The sequence below is a fragment of the Rhinatrema bivittatum genome, chromosome 1 (assembly GCF_901001135.1).
Source record: "Rhinatrema bivittatum chromosome 1, aRhiBiv1.1, whole genome shotgun sequence".
Classification (NCBI taxonomy): Eukaryota; Metazoa; Chordata; class Amphibia; order Gymnophiona; family Rhinatrematidae; genus Rhinatrema; species Rhinatrema bivittatum.
The window spans coordinates 124,923,500-124,942,092 of record NC_042615.1 but is presented as its reverse complement, the minus strand read 5'-3'; the positions used below and the strand labels follow the sequence as shown (position 1 = coordinate 124,942,092).

Here is an 18,593-nt window from a genome sequence, read left to right as displayed (position 1 = left end):
TATATGCTGTGAAGATTTCAAATCTTGAGGATGTGAATCATCTGATTTGGCATTTTAATTCTGGGCTTCTGGAGGGTTTTGGATTGATAGTACAGTTAACAAGGTAATTGTGGAATTTTTCATTTAACGATTCACATGAGGTGAGGAGTCCATGAAGCGAGGAGTCCATGAAGCAGGCCAAAAGCTCCCCCTGCAAGATTCTCCAGCTCAGGTCCCTAGGACATGCTAGTCCTAGGACTAGCAGGATGCCCACCAGGGGTCCTCTCCCTCAGTCGGCAGAAGGATATCCCATACGATGGATGTGTGGGTGGAAGACGAGGGCAAGGAAATACATAGCGTGTATTACAAGCGAGAAGATCAGGGGTGGCCAGTCCTGGTCCTCAAGAGCCATAAAAAGTTCTGGTTTTCTTGAATATGCATGGGATAGTTTTATTTATTTATTTATTTTGTATACCGACATTTGATCGAGATATCACATCGGTTTCCAGATAACAGGTTGAATAGGGCGAGAAATGCCCTATTTTACATTGTAACAAGGTAACAATTAAACAATTAATATATGAACATTGTAACAGTTGAATATAATTAAATGTGGGTATAGAGAAATGGCAAATAGCCTATGTACAATATGACTTGGTTAAGAGTAGAATGGGGGACAGGGAAATGGGTTTGCATACAATGGAAGCAGTGTATGCAGATCTCTCATGCATATTCATTATGGATATCCTGAAAATCAGGCCTGACTGTGGTTCTTGAAGACTGGAGTTGGTCACCCCTAGAGTAGATCTTCTGCCTTGACAATGTAGAAACATGTTGGAATGAATTCAGACAGCCTGAATGGGTTGTCGTTGGGATGGGGAGGCTGAAGGGGTTCATGGGTCTTGGAGCTGGATTCAGACATGTGGGGCTCCAAGTTCAGTGGGGGCATTCAGTCTGCAGAACCCCCTCAAGGAAGGTTCATTAGTCAGGTGATCTCCAGGAGCAGGCAATAAGCGACATGAGGAGTTTCTAGACCTGTTAGAAGGGCTAGGGACTCTAGCAGAGCCCAGAAGATCCCAACCATGATGAGTCATCAGCAAACTGCATGTTCGCACCCAGGCAAGGGTTATAGAGAAGAGGATCAAACAGGTATTCTGTACTTACAGTTGCCAGTGCTTCACTTGATGTCGTAATCACGTTCCAGGCTCTTATCAGAACTTGACAATAGATTAGCAGCATAGAGATGTTTGACAAAAAAGATACAGAAGAGCTGCCAATCATAGTGTAGGTTGCACAACTGGCAAAGACAGTAGCATGCCAGAGTGTGCCACTGTAGAGGTGTTCTACATTAAGGAGCCTCTGCAGGTAAAAAAGGTACAGACCTGGGTTTGGACATACCAGGCATTGTCTATCCTCCTAGTGAGAAACTGCAGAGACCCAGAGCTTCCCTGCCCAGAAGAAATCTTACCAACTTCAGTTGATCCCATTGAGTGTGGATCCAGAGCATGACAGAGCTAACTTGCATGAAAGTCCTTCCCCTGTGAGACAGCAGCTTGAGCAGATCCATCTATGAACTATGGCACACAGCCACCTTGTTTTCCAATTCACACCAATTTAGAGAAGCAGTGGCCCCCTGCAGTTGACAGGTGGACTCTAGGTATTTTAACATTTCCCTGCTCCAGGGCAAATTGCAGAAGCATCAAAGAGAGCAGCTACCTGTCATCCAATTAAGATCTTGGAATATTTGGTCTTGTTGGTCTTTGCTGAGGATGCAGCAGAGTACACCTGCTGGCTCATCTGCACATTCTCCAGATTAACTGGATCCAGGCCTGAGGAGCACATCAGCATATGCTGAATCACTCACAAGATGGATTCCTGCACCACTAGCCCATGAAACTTATGTAGCAGTTGCAGAAAAAGTCTCCATGGACAATGTATACAGTTATTCCAAGCCGTACCCATCATACTCCAGGAGGTGCCATGGGGGAACAACTGACCTTCTCAAAGCACTTGCAGAGCTGTACAGGAGTTTGAGATATCATAAGAACATGCCTATACTGGGTCAGACCAAGGGTCCATCAAGCCCAGCATCCTGTTTCCAACAGTGGCCAATCCAGGAAATAAGTACCTGGCAAGTACCCAAAATTTAAGTCTATTCCATGATACTGTTGCTAGTAATAGCAGTGGCTATTTTCTAAGTCAACTTAATTAATAGCATGTAATGGACTTTGCCATGAACTTATCCAATCCTTTTTTAAACACAGCTATACTAACTGCACTAACCACATCCTCTGGCAACAAATTCCAGAGTTTAATTGTGCTTTGAGTAAAAAAATAACTTTCTCCGATTAGTTTTAAAATGTGCCACATGCTAACTTCATGGAGTGCCCCCTAGTCTATTATCTGAAAGAGTAAATAACTGATTCACATTAATCCGTTCTAGACCTCTCATGATTTTAAACACCTCTATCATATCCCCCCCTCAGTCGTCTCTTCTCAAAGCTGAAAAGTCCTATCCTCTTTAGTCTTTCCTCATAGGGGAGCTGTTCATGCCCTTCTCCATCACAACTATATCTTTTTTGAGATGCGGCGACCAGAATTGTACACAGTATTCAAGGTGCAGTCTCACCATGGAGCGATACAGAAGCATTATGACATTTTCCGTTTTATTCACCATTCCCTTTCTAATAATTCCCAACATACTGTTTGCTTTTTTGACTGCCGTAGCACACTGAACCGATGATTTCAATGTGTTATCCACTATGAAGCCTAGATCCCTTTCTTGGGTGGTAGCTCCTAATATGGAACCTAACATTGTGTAACAATAGCATGGGTTATTTTTCCCTATATGCATCACCTTGCACTTATCCACATTAAATTTCATCTGCCATTTAGATGCCCAATTTTCCAGTCTCAGAAGGTCTTCCTGCAATTTATCACAATCTGCTTGTGATTTAACTACTCTGAACAATTTTGTATCTGCAAATTTGATTACCTCACTTGTCTTATTTCTTTCCAGATCATTTATAAATATGTTGAAAAAGTATGGGTCCCAATACAGATCCCCGAGGCACTCCACTGCCCACTCCCTTCCACTGAGAAAATTGTCCATTTAATCCTACTCTGTTTCCTGTCTTTTAGCCATTTGGTAATCCACAAAAGGATATCGCCTCCTATCCCATGACTTTTTAGTTCTTAGAAGATGTGTATTGAAACCAAATGCCTGCAAGATTTATGTGCAGTAACTGTGATTCACCCTATCAAAAACTTTCTCCTGATCTAAAGCAAGCAGAGCAATCAATAGATCAGATCCCAGACCAGGAAGTTATCAAATATAATCTGGCACTGGATCATGTAGGATTGGTCAGGGTGAATCACATCAGCCAGCAGACTTAAACTGCAGTATGATTGCATTGCTTATGATTTTATAGTCTATGCCTAGCAGCGAGACCCAGAGTCAATTCTTCATGTCACAGGTCCTTCTTAAGTATTAGAGTTATCACTGTATGATAGTGGTAACTACCCAATTTTGAGGCCCTAGCTCATTCCAGAAGTGGTGATAAAACTCTATGGTCAGTCCATCAATGCTGGAGACTTAAAAGGGCATAGAACCTAGGGCTTCAGATAGCTTAGCTAGACTGAGATGTCTGTCCAGCCACTCAATCATCCTTACTGATCATGGGAAGCCCCCCCCATAAAAAATTCCTGCAGGCATCTGGATCAGTGGGATCCAGAGAGAAGAGTGTATAGTAGTAGCATTCCCTAGCTCTAGATTGAATACTCTCCCGATTGGTAAGGAGGGACCTGTCTATGCACATCCGGCATGCTGTTTCTTAGCTATCTTCTCCAAACCTCAGAAGCAGCGTGAAGTGAGGATTTGGATACGTGACCTGATGTAAAACATCCCCGATCCCAATGTTTGACCAGGTCCCAGAGGATGTATTTCTTAATATATAAGCTATGCAGACTTGCCTGAGTGCAGGCAAGCACTTCAAGACTGAGCACTTCTGCCTCAAGCTACTTGATCCCAGCATCATGCCTCCTGCTAGTGCTTCTGACAGTGATAGGGGATCCAATAAGGGACCTTCCCCATCACTCAGTGAGGTCTGCCTCATAGCCATGCCAATCATCCAAAAGTTCCTGAACTGACATCATGAAATCTTGGTCATCCAGAAAAGAGTTGATAGCGAGCTAATAGTTGGCTCAGGGCTCCATTGAGTTCAGGCTCACTGACACAGTCAATGTTGTGTCTGACTAATGGCATTAGACAGGGCTTGTGACATTAAATAGCTTGATATATAGAGCTAGTCAGTGAATTCAGGACATTTTACCCTCTCTCATCTTTACAAAAAGGTGAAGGTATAAGATGTCCCAGGGTGATGTTCCCACCAGATACAAGCCAGGGAGAAGTAGCAGATCAGTTCCCTCAAGGCCCACTATGAGGGCAGGTGTGGCTCCTGTCTGTTTCTATCCATGGTCTCAAGAGTGCAATTAAGTCATCCCCAAGCACCACATCTTTATAAAGATCGAAACTGTCAAGCTAGCAGTTCAAGACAGATGTTGGCCTGTCTCTACTGGACCCCATACTTGGAACATACATATTTAGGAAACTAATGATGCCATGCTCAAACTGGACCTTAACTTGCAGCAGTCTTCCGGGCTTGACATTCACATAAAGCATCACAGGCTGAAACAGCTCTGCAAACACTGTCACAACTGCACAAGACGTAACATTGAAATGGTTGAAGATACTGCTGCAGTGTTTCAGCAGCTAGTTGGCTTTGTCTGCCAGAGTGGTACAAGTTTCCTAGAGAAAACCTCACAGTATATACTCCACCATTTGCAGAAAGTTGAGTACCTGGAGCCTCCAGAGCCTATCCTTACAGCTGTTGATGTTGTGTGCCTATCTGAAGTGCCATTCTCTATCAATCAGATTCTCAAATCCTTCATGTAAAACTACTGGAGAGGATGTGTTCACCCATTCTAGACAGTTTGGCCTGATGGTGGGCCCACAGAATGACCCAGATTGGTTGCTGAAAATCAGTATCTGGCCACTTCTCCAATGCCATCTTCTCCTTCCATGAAACAGAAGACCTCCAGCAAGGGATGATGAAAACCTCAGAGCCTGCAGGCTCTGTCCTATCTATAGACTCATCATCTGACTGGTCACTATCCTCTGCCTCCCCAGTGCAGAGGATTTCATAGCTTCCACCTGATAAGGAGAAAGTTTGTCCCTAGCTTGTAATTTAATGGACTCTCATTATTCTAAGATGGTGTCAATTGTAAAGGACCCGTGCTTTCCCCAGCAGTGGAAGCTGCAGGCTCTAGGAATGGTGACTCCAGAGCAGAGGCGAAAGTCTCCAGTGGCTCCTCTGGAGGGGTTAGGGTCATCATTGCTGGGGCTTATAGACATTTTTTAGTAAGAGGAGCAGCAACCTCCATAATAGCTGCAAGTGTTGCTTCTTCTCCCTTCAGTGCCCCAGCAGTAGATGCTTGCATAGAGTCAGGCTCCATGGCCAGCTCAGGAGTTTAGGCATCTAGACACCCCCCCCTTTTTTTTTCAGTTATTTTCTCTGGCTCCACCTCTCCTGAGGCCAAGTCTCCCTAAGTAACTCAGCCTGCGTACCAATGATTGGGGCCAAACTTTGTTCCCACCCTGGTCAGGTAGTGACCCAAAGGCTCCCCCCCTCTCTTTCTCAGCTGCCCAAAGCTTAGAAGCCTGCAGGCTGCCTGTTCGTGGTTCTAATAAGGAACATGAGATTGCTTCAGCTGTCCTGCCAGGAGGATTCTCTGCCCCCATGAGCCATGAGAGTGGTGGGGAAAGTTCCTCAATGGAAATCTGCTGCAGAATTGTCTAAGAGTTTGTGCACTGTGGATTGGACCTCTGAAAGTGAATCTTCTGGGAGGTCTGACATTTCAGACCCCTGCTCTTGGCACTCATAAGCAATTGGGCCTGGATCTTCTGGGTCCAATCCAGAATCCTCCTCATTTGCCCACACCTACCCCCACCATCTCCTGACTCTCCCTACTTTTTATCCATCTGTCTCCCTTAGGAGAGGTATTATCAATGGTAGGAGGAAAAAAAAAAAAAAAAAAGGGAACTGGGAAGGGATGATGTTTCCATGGGGGTTACTGGCAAGGGCATTACGTGGCAGCAGGAATGTCAAGTGACCAAGATATTCAGACACTCCTTGTCCTTGCTCAGCTTCCTACTTTGCGACAGCCAAATTTCTTTATACTGTCATTCCAAAAGATGATCACAACGGTTTACAAAAGCAACATGCACATTATAGGTCAACACAACATAAAAACAAGTTAAATTACTATTTTAACAATGCAGTTATGATAAATTAGTTCCTTTTATGTAACCTGTACAAGGTAGTCAGTAAGTTGTCTTAATGTCTATGTAATTTTCTACAAGTTATTATGCAAAACCCCCCACTGCTCTCATTACACCACCTTTTGGCGACTCACTCCTTGCATGACCTTCATAATAGGCATCATTGTGCGGCAACTTGTACCATTTTTTCACTCTGCCTTATTTTTAATCATCGGTCAGTCCAATTTTTTATCTTTTTCAGTGCTAAATAATAAAAGTGCTCTGTGCTTATTCAACTGTTTCTACGAAGAAATTCTCCTCATTCAATAATGTAATATCACTTAACTTGTAATTCCAGTATGTAATGCTGTTAATGCCCAAGTTGTACATCCGATAATGTGTAGCAACGTGATGTATCTTCACATTGCCGTGTCTGGGCACAGGCTAAGAGAATTTGAAAAGAAGTTGGCCCTAGAGGCAAAGATTAAAAAAAAATATTTTTTTTTAATATCCAAAGCAGAAAGCCTGCAAGGGAGTCAGTTGGACTGTTAGATGATCAAGGAGTTAAAGGGCACTTAGGGAAGATAAGGCCATTGCAGAAAGACTAAAATTATTTGCTTCGGTGTTCGCTGAAGAGGATGTTAGGGAGATACATATTCCGGAGATGGTTCGGATGAACTGAATCAAGTTACGGTAAACCTGGAAGATGTAGTAGGCCAGATTGACAAACTGGGGTAAATCACCTGGACTGGATGGTATACACCCCAGGGTTTTGAAGACGCAAAAATAAAATTTGAGACCTATTAGTAACAATTTTTACCCTGTCATTAAAATCATCCATTGTGCCTGAGGACCAGAGTGTGTCCAATGTAACTACGATATTTAAAAAAGGGCTCCAGGGGAGATTCGGGAAACTATAGATCAGTGAAGGCCTGACTTCAGTACTGGGAAAAATCATGGAAACAGTTATAAAGAATAAATATCACAGAACATTTAGATAGACATTGCTTAATGGGACACAGCCAGTATGGCTTTAGCCAGGGGAAGACTAGTTTCACAAATCTTCTACCTTTTTATGAAGGGGTGAATAAACATGTGGACAAAGGTGAACCAGTAGATGTAGTGTATTTGGATTTTCAGAAGGCGTTCGACAAAGTCCCTCATGAGAGGCTAAGAAAACTAAAAAGTCATGGGATAGGAGATGTCCTTTTGTAGATTGCAAACAGGTTAAAGACAGGAAACAGAGTAGGATTAAATGGTCTGTTTTCACAGTGGAAAAAGGTAAAACAGTGGAGTGCCTCAGGGATCTGTACTAAGACCAGTGCTTTTTAATATTTTTATAAATGATCTGGAAAGAGGCACGACAAGTGAGGTGCTTAAATTTGCAGATGACACAAAATTATGCAGAGTAATTAAATCTCAAGTGAATTGTGATAACTTGCAGGACCACCTTGGGAGACTTGAAGATTACATTTCATCTGCCATTTGGATGACCAATGTGGACAAGTGCAAGTTGATGCATATAGGGAAAAATAACCCTTGCTGTAGTTACACAGTGTTAGATTCTATCTTAGGAGTTACCACCCAGGAAAGATCTAGCCATCATAGTGGATAATACATTGTAATAGTTTGCTCAGTGTGCTGTGGCGATAAAAAAAAAAAAAGTAAAGAATGTTAGGAATTATTAGGAAGGGAATGGCAAAATGTCATAATGCCTTTGTATTGCACCATGGTGAGACTGCACCTTGAATACTTTGTACAATTCTGGTTGCTGCATCTCAAAAGAGATATAGTTGCACTTGAGAAAGTTCAGAGAAGGGCAACCAAAATGATAGAGGATGAACAGCTCCCCTATGAGGAAATACTAAAGAAATTAGGGCTGTTCAGCTTGGAGAAGAGACGACTGAGGGGGGATATAATAGAGGTCTACAAAGTCAGAGGACTTTAACAAGTAAATATAAATTTGTTATTTACTCTTTCAGATAATACAAGGCCTAGGGGGCACTCCATGAAGTTAGCAAGTAGTTCATTAAAAAAAAAAAAAAAAAGCAGAGAAAATTCTCACACTCAATGCATAAATTAAGTTCTGGAATTCATTGCCAGAGGATGTGGTTACAGCGGTTGGTCTAACTGGGTTTAGACAAGGGTGGGATAAGTTCCTAGAGCAAAAATCCATAAACTGCTATTAATCAATAAGGCTTAGTTGCTTGGGATCTGTTATTTGTTTGGGTACTTGTGACTTAGTTGGCCACAGAATACTGTATGGACCCTTGGTCTGACTCAGTATGGCATATCTTATGTAATGTTCCTGGCTAGTTGTCCCTGCTTTCCACTTAGCAGAGGCACCAGCTGCTATGCCAGATATAACAACCCCATAGGATCTCGTGAGTGGCGGTTTGACCACAAGAGATGAGAACTGAGTCCCAATCCCTGCCACTGTCTGGGAGTATACCAAAAGGGACACTGCTTCCCTCTCTCATCAGTGATGCAGCCACCTCTGATGTGGAAGGAGGGGTCTAGCCAGCCAGAGAAGTTGCCTCAGCTGTGGATGGAGCAGAGGCAGAGATGTACTGCCTGCTGCCATTACTTATCACAGGGGGGGGGGGTATTTCTGTTCCAGCATTTGATACTGCAGGGGCAGGAATGATAACTCCTGCGGCTGCTGGGCAGGCTATTTTATCATGGGCCGCTGCTGGGGCAGAGTCTGCACATTTGGGGCATGTAGCAGTATTCCAAGCCGAGGTCATGGTTCCAGCTGCAGCTTTCGGAGCAGTAGCAAGGAACTAAGAAAGATCCAGAGCAGCTGCTGCCACTCTTTCCCCCAGCTCTGCTGAATCCTGGTTTTGGGGGGGGAGGGGAAAGCAGCCTTTTATTTAGTATTTATTTGCATTTGAAGATCACCGAACTGCTAGAGCTGTAGGCGATTTACATACATGAAAAACAAACAAACCAGGGGATCCTTTAACTGTGAAAAAATTGTCAAAGTGTGTATATAATTATTTTTAATATATAAAATGTGTAAGACATAAGTGATAAAGACCTGTGCCCCCAATAAACAGTGTACATTTATTTATTTTTAGTTTTTATATACCAACTTTCCTGTATAATATACATATCACACTGGTGTACAAGGAAGTAAAACTGTTGACTGGAGGGCGGCTTACATTGTAAATTAACAGAGAAACATACATGGGGGAATAGTAAAAAACCAAGACCAAGAAATATTAACTCATAAAAGCCCCTGTGCCTCAAACTCTAAGCTCCACCAGGCAGGTGACTGACAAGTCCAGGTGAACAAAATAAACCCCTCCTGAAGCCTAAGCAAGGAGGGAAAGAAAATAAAGAGAAGCAAAATAAAACAAACTTGGAGATTCTGGGGGAGGGTTAAACAAAAAAAAAAAAAAAAAAAAAAAAAAAAGAGAAAGAAAGCAGAAATAAAGTTCTTTAAAATACTAAACGCTGCCTATCTAGAGCCCTAACTTAGTGTGTGTAAGGCTAATTAGAAGTAAAAAGTAATACTAGGTGGAAGAGCAAGGCAGAGAAAATTGCCTCCTTTGCTCAAACAAATAAAAGAAACCTCTACATGAAAGAGAGAGTACAGATTCCTCAACAATTTAACAAATCTGTAGAAATTACAAAACTAAGGAGGAGAAAATAAAGTATTTTAAAACTGAATAGAAGGGACACGCTGCGCACACAGCCGCCCTACCCTCCATGTACTCACTGGGGCAAGACCAGAACGGGATAAGTCGTTTGAGTAAACACGCAACACTTAAAAGTTAAGAAATACCGAATCAGGAAAATTGGTTTGCACTTGCTGTTTTGACATTCTGATAATTTTAGAGCACACCTTGGATGGCAAGATGCCATTTAAACCTGTCCCTAGTGTTCATATTATGAAAAAACAAATCCCACATGTGAAGCTCACTTACAGCCATGTACAGCAATAGAGCCCGAGCATCTTAAAGTGTTACAGTGTGGACTCCTGGATAGGCTGTGGAGGCAGCGTTCACAGTCACGTCAGCAAGGGCAATGCCTGGTGGGCAGGTTTGTGGCCCATTACATAGGGCTCCTGAAGGGGCCCTAAGACCTAGCTGCCAGCCTCAGGACCATTGCTTTAATGATGTGATTAGCACAGGGGAGGGTAAGTGAGGAAAAAAAATCCCCAGGCAGTCACAAATAAAAAGGCTCAAGGGGCCAGGATTTAAGCACTGGTTCTGAGGGAGTTGGGAGGAAAAAGGAGTTACTGAGGACTTCCTTCACAGGAGTACTAATTCAGTTGCACAATTTACATAATCCAAAACCCTTTCATACGGCATAGCAGAACTAAAGTGCCAATAAACCACATTTTGAACTATGGCTTCAGAACTTACCCCAAAATGCTACTTCTGTAATTCTTTTATCACGTCATGTATTAATTTCTGCACGTTGCCAATAAAGTTTCTTGAATATAAAACTGCACTTTGTTTTCCCAGCACACATACTGAGTTTTACAGCTTTCATTTCTTTATTACTTTTGGTATCACAACAGAAATCTCCACTTTTAAAATTAGAATGTAAATCAGTATCTCAAAAAGAGAACAGCTTTTTGTTCACAAGTTTACTACATTATTTATAACCCAGAATGTTTATTTCTAAAGCCCTAGTGCTTTTATTTTGCCTTGGTATTCTCAGTACCACTGAGACCTTCTGACCTCTAGTAACCTTCTAGCTAAAATGATAATAAACATTTAGCAAAGGAATTACTCATGTCTTTTTTTTTTTTTAAAAGAGGTCATCTAAACTGAAACAAAGCATTTAATATATTTAATACTACATCTGTGTACAATACATCTTGTTGGAAGCTCTGGAGCACCTTATATATTTGAGAGGTAACAATTTTAAGCAAATTAAATACAAACTAACACTGAAGGTCCATATAAATAAACACACACTACCTACAAAGACTCAGTTTACCAAGGCACTGCATAGCAGTAATTCATCTATTACCTGTGAATGGAAAGGCCAGCCAGCAAACATTTCTAGCTCCTGTGATATAAGAAAAACCATGTTCTGGAATTAGGAGCTAGGAAGCAGGTTCGATTTAATGCCTTTAAAATGTCATAAAACAGGTGCAAAATGTTTCACAAGCCAATTAAATGCAAGGACTCAGCTGAGCTTTGCCAGCTACCAATAGAACATTCTCTCGCTTTTGAGAGCAGCGTCCTAGCTCTGTTAACTTATCAGTAAAGTCTTTAAAAAATATGTTTCATTCATTCAAATAGCTGAACAGATGTTATTATTAGTTGTGCACAGGGGCAATTCAAGGCAATCTGCTTCCTGAGGCAAGGATGGAGGTGGCTCTCCCTGCCCCAAGGCACAGGTCAGTCCTGGAGAGGGCCCAGCAGGGCAGGAGGTGGGGGTTCCTCTTGGAGTCTGGGTCTTTCAGTGATTTAAAATGCTGCAGAAGGGGGAACGCAGAGGACGGAGTTCCCAGAGGTGTGGCAGAGAGTATCAGTGGTAACATTTCTAGGAAGCTGACAACCCTGCCCTACGAGCTGGCTCCCACATTTCCCGTGTACCGCACCAGTGTGCGTGTCCGGCACGAGTGGGGCCGTAAAAGTATTTATGATCTTTTTCAGGCAGGGACCCTGAGTAAGTCTACTTCCCTTTGCTCCCATGATGTGGATCCTGTTGACTGGGGGCAGAAATGCATCGTTTCAGGGCCCAGTGTGAGGTAATTGCCTTCCTTTCAATTAGGTGAATTTTTATTCACCGTGTGCCCAAAGAATATACAGAGATGACTGGGTTAGTGTCCAAATATAACTTTACTGCAGGCACAGATGGATTGATGGCACAATAAATCTGAATGGCAGCACCACAGTCTTTCTGGCTCTTTCATTCCATTCTCCTTCCTATCTGTGCAAGTCTTTTGGACAGGCTGGGAATCCGGCCACCCTCCTGGCTTAGGCTGAGTAGTGGTCCCCTTTGGTGGGCGGGAAGTCCTTCCCAGATGGCACAAAATCTGTCTCTGCACAGAGAGTGAATTTCTCTCTCTGTCCCCAGGGCTTTTGAGGACATCCAGATGGGTGGTCTCCTCCTGTCGTAGATGACTTTTTACTCCCGGTTAAATGACCTTTGTCTGGATGGCACTGTAGATCTCAGGTTCACAGATGGGTAGGAAGAGGGGCAGAAAATCCATTCCTCCCAGGTCTTGCTAATTAATTTCTTCTGTTCCCCAAAAGTAAATAACACCAGAGCTCCCTTGCAATAAGTCACCACCACTTCAAGGGAAGATTTTCCTTATCCCTAGGTTGTCCTGAACTTCAGGGCTCCCCACTCCCTGAGACCCAGAAAGGCTCAGGTGCTCAGCAGGGCAAAAGTCCAAAACTCCAGTTTAGTCCCTGGACAACCACTCTTCACCTCTGAAGGATCTTGGATGGCTTCCAAGGCTCCAGGTAGGCCAAAAATGTAACTCAGAAAAAAACTTCCAACAAAGACTGCACCCAGAGCCCTTAGTGGAGCTCTGCTATAAAACCTCCCCTGTTACAGCACCCTCAATGGGCAGGGCTCCCAATGAATGGATCCTCCCCTAATTATCCCTCTCTAACTGCACTAACATGTATGGCCCCAGGGCTTACTGGCTACCCAGAAAGGTGCCCGAGTTACATCAGAATTTGTCACCTTGGAGAAGTGGGAGCTGTGTGTGGCGGACTTTCTCAAGGTCAGTGCAAGGGTATTAGATGCCCTAGGCGAACATTACAACCTTGCACCCCATCCTTCCCAGCCCTCACAACACACAATTAAAAATTGCTGTAATGCCGACTTTGAAAATGTACAAATATGAAGCCTATAAATCTACGGTCATTTGACCAAGAATATGTATGAACATGAATAAGAACATATCTGCTGTGGTTTTGACCTAGATTATGAATGCTGGCACAAAATGTGATTGTTAAACAAGAATATGATTGATGATTTTGTAAACCGTTGTCATCTTATTCTGGAACAACGGTATATAAAACGTCCAAATAAATAAATACATAAATAGTGCGTTTATAAGATTTTACATGAAAAGGACATTCACAATTTTCGGAGGTAAAAATATCACAACATGTATATTATTTTTACATGCATTGCTGTGGTACTGTTGCGTCCGTCGGTCTCAGACGGCTTCGCCCTCTGTGCCTCACCTTTCTTCCTTCTCTCTCCTCAAGCCTTGGGAAGATGGCTGCTGCTGCGTCTTCATGCCGCTCTCTCCGGTGTCCCCGGATCGGCAACGGCGATGGTGTTCGCCATGATTTTCCTGAGGGCCTCTTAGGGTGCGCGCGTGCGCATGCCACCCACATCTTTATCCAAGACATGGCGAGAACCTCGGGGGCGTCCCCTCCGCGTGACATCATCACATCCTGGTATTTAGCTTGCCCTTCGTTTGCTAACAACCTGAGTTAGCAAGGATTGGATTGCTTCCGGTCTAAGCTGCTCTGCCGCTTCCCAGCTGCCGCAGGAAGCTCTCTCTGCCCTTCGGGGTATTTATTCACTAACCTGGGTACCTGCTCCTCGGGGCTCTTCTGCTCTATTTCAGGTACCTATCTTGGGATGCCAGGTACTCGTTCCTTGAGGGCCTACTCTCCCTAATCTGGTGCCTGCCACTGAACAACTTCTGCCTGCCAGGACCTTCAACAATACAGCTTTCTGCTTCAGTGAGTACTAACCCTTTCAGTCTGTCTCACCTTCAGCGTTCTGTGTCTACATCTGGGACCTGTCCCTGCTATGCCATGCTGCCTATCACCTACTCAAGTGTGAGACTGGTCTCCTCTGCTGAGGACCCCTGGACTACTTCACTGGGTTACCTTCACTGCTGCCCACTTGCCGGGCAGTACCATCGAGCTGTACAATAAATACAAATTCTCTGTGTCTGCGTGTATAGAGTCTAGCCTAGTACTGCGGTTCCTCACGGGGCTCCTCCCCGTGGGAGTGGCCATCACCGCAGTACCCAAGAATCCACTCCAACACCTCATAACCATAACAGGTACCAGCTAGAAAACCCTGCAAAAAAAGACACTGAATTGCTCCATGGTGAGACCGCACCTCGAGTACTGTGTGCAATTCTGGTTGTCACATCTCAAAAAAGATATAGTTGCTCTGGAGAAGGCACAGAGAAGAGCAACCAAAATAATAAAGGGGATGGAACAGCTCCCCTATGAGGAAAAGCTAAAGAAATTAAGGCTGTTCAGCTTGGAGAAGAGACGGCTGAGGGGGCGGGGAAATGATAAAGATCTTTAAAATCCTGAGAGGTCCAGAATGGGTAAATGTGAATCGGTTATTTACTCTTTCGGATAATAGAAGGACTAGGGGGGGTACTCCATGAAGTTAGCAAGTAGCACATTTAAAACAAATCTGAGAAAATTATTTTTTTCTCAACGCACAATTAATCTCTGGAATTCATTGCTGGAGGATGTGGTTAGGTTATTTAGTGTAGCTGGTTTAAAAAAGGTTTGGATTAGTTCCTGGAGGAGAAGTCCATAAACTGGTATTAATGAAGTTGATTTAGCCACTTCTATTACTGGCATTAGTAGCATGGGATCTATTTAATGTTTGGGTACTTGCCAGGTACTTGTAACCTGGATTGGCTACTGTTGGAAAGGAAACAGGATGCTGGGCTTGATGGACCCTCAATCTGACCCAGTATGGCAACTTCTTATGTTCCTTTGGTATTAAGCATATTTAGGAATTTTTGTTTCCAGTTTTTATTTTATTTCGCCTGGGAATTTCAATGTTTTTAAAAAAAAAAAAATCAGTGGAAAAAATTACTTTGTTACAATACACAGGAAACAAAATCAGTGGAAACGACAAGGATGATAAGTGGGGTAAAGTTTAGTGATCACGTTTTACCAGTGTTGTTGGATCTCCACTGGTTACCTGTAAGGTGGAGATGGGATCCGCTGCAGCCCCATCAGTCCCTGCTCTTTAGGCCACAGCAGGATGGGTTCTGCCACAGCCCTGCTAGATCAGGATGTCTGAGATGTGGCAGGATGGGCTCCACTGTGGCCTTGCTCTTTGAGCAGCAGCGGGATAGCGTCTGCCGCAGCCACTCTGGGTCTCGCTCTTTGGCACGGTAAGGCAGCCACCACAGGACTGTTTTGGAGTGGGGGAAGCACTTTTTGCAAAACCCAAAATTTTGCCCCTGTCTCACCTTGTCGCATGATAAAATTGCCCCTGGTAGTGCAATAAGTTGTTACTACTGAAGGAACATGGACTCCTGCTATCTTCACTAGCTTCAGGTAGCGCATCAATGGGGGAGCAAAATCCCTGGGCTGTGAGAGGCACCAGCTAACTGCATCCGGAGAGGCCGACCCATTTCCAAGGCCATGTCGACATCAGATGGCCCTCCCTACCTTCACCCTAGCTTGCAGTACTGCCTTTGGCTATTGATTGCAGCCAATGAAAAGGGGCAGGAAGTGGAGCAGTGGTGGTAACCAGGCAGGTACAGAATGTACAAGCTGAGGAACATAGGAGGCTTATGGTGTCACTGCAAGCAAAAACTCTAAGCACCCTTGTGTACCCCACAGCTTTGATGATGGAGAGGGCAAGAGGAATGAAGAGGCAAACTGGATCCATGCTGCCATCAAAAAGAGGAGCTAGGAGAAGGGCCTGAAAAGGAGAACAGTGACTTTTCTGCTAAGACAGGGGGAAACTATTCAGCTCTGTTGGAAGTGGGATGGGTGGAACTGGTACTGAGCAGTGGTAGGAGGAGAAGAGGGGTACAGGGGCAGCAGGGGGAATTGGTACTGGGTAGCAGGAGGGGAGAATAAGGGTTTGGAAGCAGGAAAGCTGATGCTGGGCAGTGGGGGGAAGAGAGGATCCCAAATAGTAGAGAGATGCCCTGCTGCTTATGCCCAGAGACAAGCCGAGACTTTCCTTAAATCTACCTGATTAATAACAGTTTATGGACTTTTCCTAAAGGAATTTCTCCAAACCTTTTTAAACCCAGCTACACTTGCTACCTTTACCACATTCTCCAACAATGAATTCCAGAGCTTAATTTTGTTGAATGAAAAAATATTTTCTCCGATTTGTGTTAAATATGTTATTTAGTAACTTCATGGAGTGTCCCCTAGTTTTTGTTTTTTTTTGAAAGTGTAACAATCAAGTTGTGTTTACCCATTCCACTCCACTTATGATAGACATAGAAACATAGAAATGTCAGCAGAAGACGACCAATAGGCCCATCCAGTCTGCCCAGCAAGCTTTCACAATTAACTGTTACTCCGACCGCTGAGTTCAGGGCCCTTATTGGTAACTTTTTTTATTCTAATTTGCTTCCAGATGGTGGCTACTAAAATGGTCAGTGATCTTTGTTCTACAGCATATGGGGACAGATTTAAAGATCTAAACATATACATCCTAGAGGAATGGTGAGATAGGGGAGATATGATAGAGACATTCAGGAGTGGACTGGCCTATTGGGGGATCGAACTTCCCCCGGTGGGCCGGTCGCTCCCATCATGTGTTTTCTTTTTTTTTTAAATAAGGATTCTCACCAAAGAAAATGAGAAGGGCTGCTGCGGCTTGAAAAAAGAACTATAAAGTCGCAGCAGAGCGAATGAAGCCGCGCTTGAAGTGAGGCCTGTGGGCTGCATCACAGCTTATTCTGCTGTACCTGAAGAGGACCTGCGAGCCGTGGAAGAGCCCAACCTGCCGCAGCATGAAGAGAGATCTGCGTGCAGGGCCGGTGTGCCACCGGTCTGGGGGCGGCGAGGGCACGGCTTCTCCTTCTTCCTGTTCGCGTGGCCCGGAAGAGGAAGTAGTGGGTCCGCGCGGGCGGGAAGAAGAGGCCATGCAGGAAAAAGAAGAGCGCCGACCATTGCAGGAAGAGGCAGCATTGGCCCCCAAGTTCGTGCGGCTTCCAAGAAGCAGCAGCAACAGCGCTCCCACCTCCATGCAATCGCATTTCTCGGGCCATTGCAGGAAGAGGCAACGAGCGCCAGAGGAAAAGCAACAGCGCCACCTCCCTCCCTCTCCCCCCCACAGGAAACAGAGCAGCATCAGAACCCATGGCCTCAAGAAAAATGAAAAGTCCCTCTGCCGTGGGGGCTGAAAGAGGAGGCTGCCACTGTACTTCTACTGGGGAGGGGGCAGGAAGTGAACAAGTGGGAGTGTGTGTGTATGTGAGAGCATGTGCGAGACAGCATGTCTGTGTGCGTATCTGTGAGATCATGTGTGTGTGTGTGTGTGAGAGCATGTGTGTGTTTATATATGAGACAGAGAGATTGTGAGGAACAACCCCCTCACTTCTCCGCTGCTAATCCACAACAATCTCAGGGCATCTGGAAATCAAAAGATTCCAGATATGAATAACCAGGGATTTTTTATCCTTTTTAAGTTTTAAGTATTGGACGGTGTTTGAAATATTTTATTGGTCTTTGGAAAATTTATGAGTTTTCAATTATTAGATCTTGTTTTATGTGTCAGCTGTTTTGAAATATTCTTATTAGAATGGTTTTACTTCTATTGATCAGTTATATTTTCTGATTTTGATGTTTTCTGAGAAATTGTAATATTTCTGTTTATCCATTGCTGCACTGCATAACAGTCTGGCCTGTTGCAGTTAACAGTTCAGTTTTTGTCTGCATGTTTGTATTAATACTTTATAGTTACTTTAATCTGCAGTTTTGTGAGGGTCTGTTTATATTCTGCATGTGTAACTGAGTTGATGTATTCTACTAGTATGTAAGTTCTGTGTAGGGATCTGTAGCAGCTTGGCTTTTTCTGTTTTCCTAACAGTAGGTATATCGGCTTTTTAGGGTCTGGTGTAATAATTGCAGTGTTGCCTTTTCATAAATAGGGTTGTTAGTGCTGAGCTGTAACTGTAGGTATTGCAGTTTTGACACGAGAGGTTTACTATATTGAAATTGTAATCCAGTTTGCATGTGGCTTTCTGAGGGCCAAGCTCATACCCAATGCACATTACAATAGATCTAATACCAATTCCAAGGGTCTTTTTACTTTTTTTGCAGGGTTTTACAGCACTTCGTACAAGTACAGTATAACATGTTGTAAGTGATATTTTTACCTCACAAGACATTTATTTTGGAGCTATTTTGGCTCAATTCTGTTGGGTTCCAGAGTTAACTTGGCGTGCTTTTGGGAGCTGTTGACACATGTGTTGCAGGGAAAGTGCATGAGTGTGTCAGTTACCCCATGGGCTGCTTTTGAAAAAATATGCCGGGCCGATATTTTCCTGCAATCCATCCCTGGAGACATTTAAATATTTCCAAGGTTTACATGCACAAGAGGCAAGACTCTTTCAACA

General features: G+C 43.8%; 1 protein-coding gene across 2 annotated transcripts in view; it reads right to left on the bottom strand.

The window, feature by feature from the left end:
- LOC115083201 (general transcription factor IIE subunit 1-like) overlaps nt 1–12,749 on the bottom strand; it is a 52,924-nt gene extending 40,175 nt beyond the window's left edge. The window contains exon 1 of one of the 2 annotated variants that reach the window (XM_029587024.1): nt 11,288–12,749. The gene's annotated coding sequence lies outside the window, so the exon portion shown is untranslated. Of the gene's footprint in view, nt 1–10,230; nt 10,354–11,287 lie in introns of those variants that run through there. The other variant, XM_029587028.1, reaches the window with a different exon arrangement.
- Between the last annotated feature and the right edge of the window lie 5,844 nt (nt 12,750–18,593).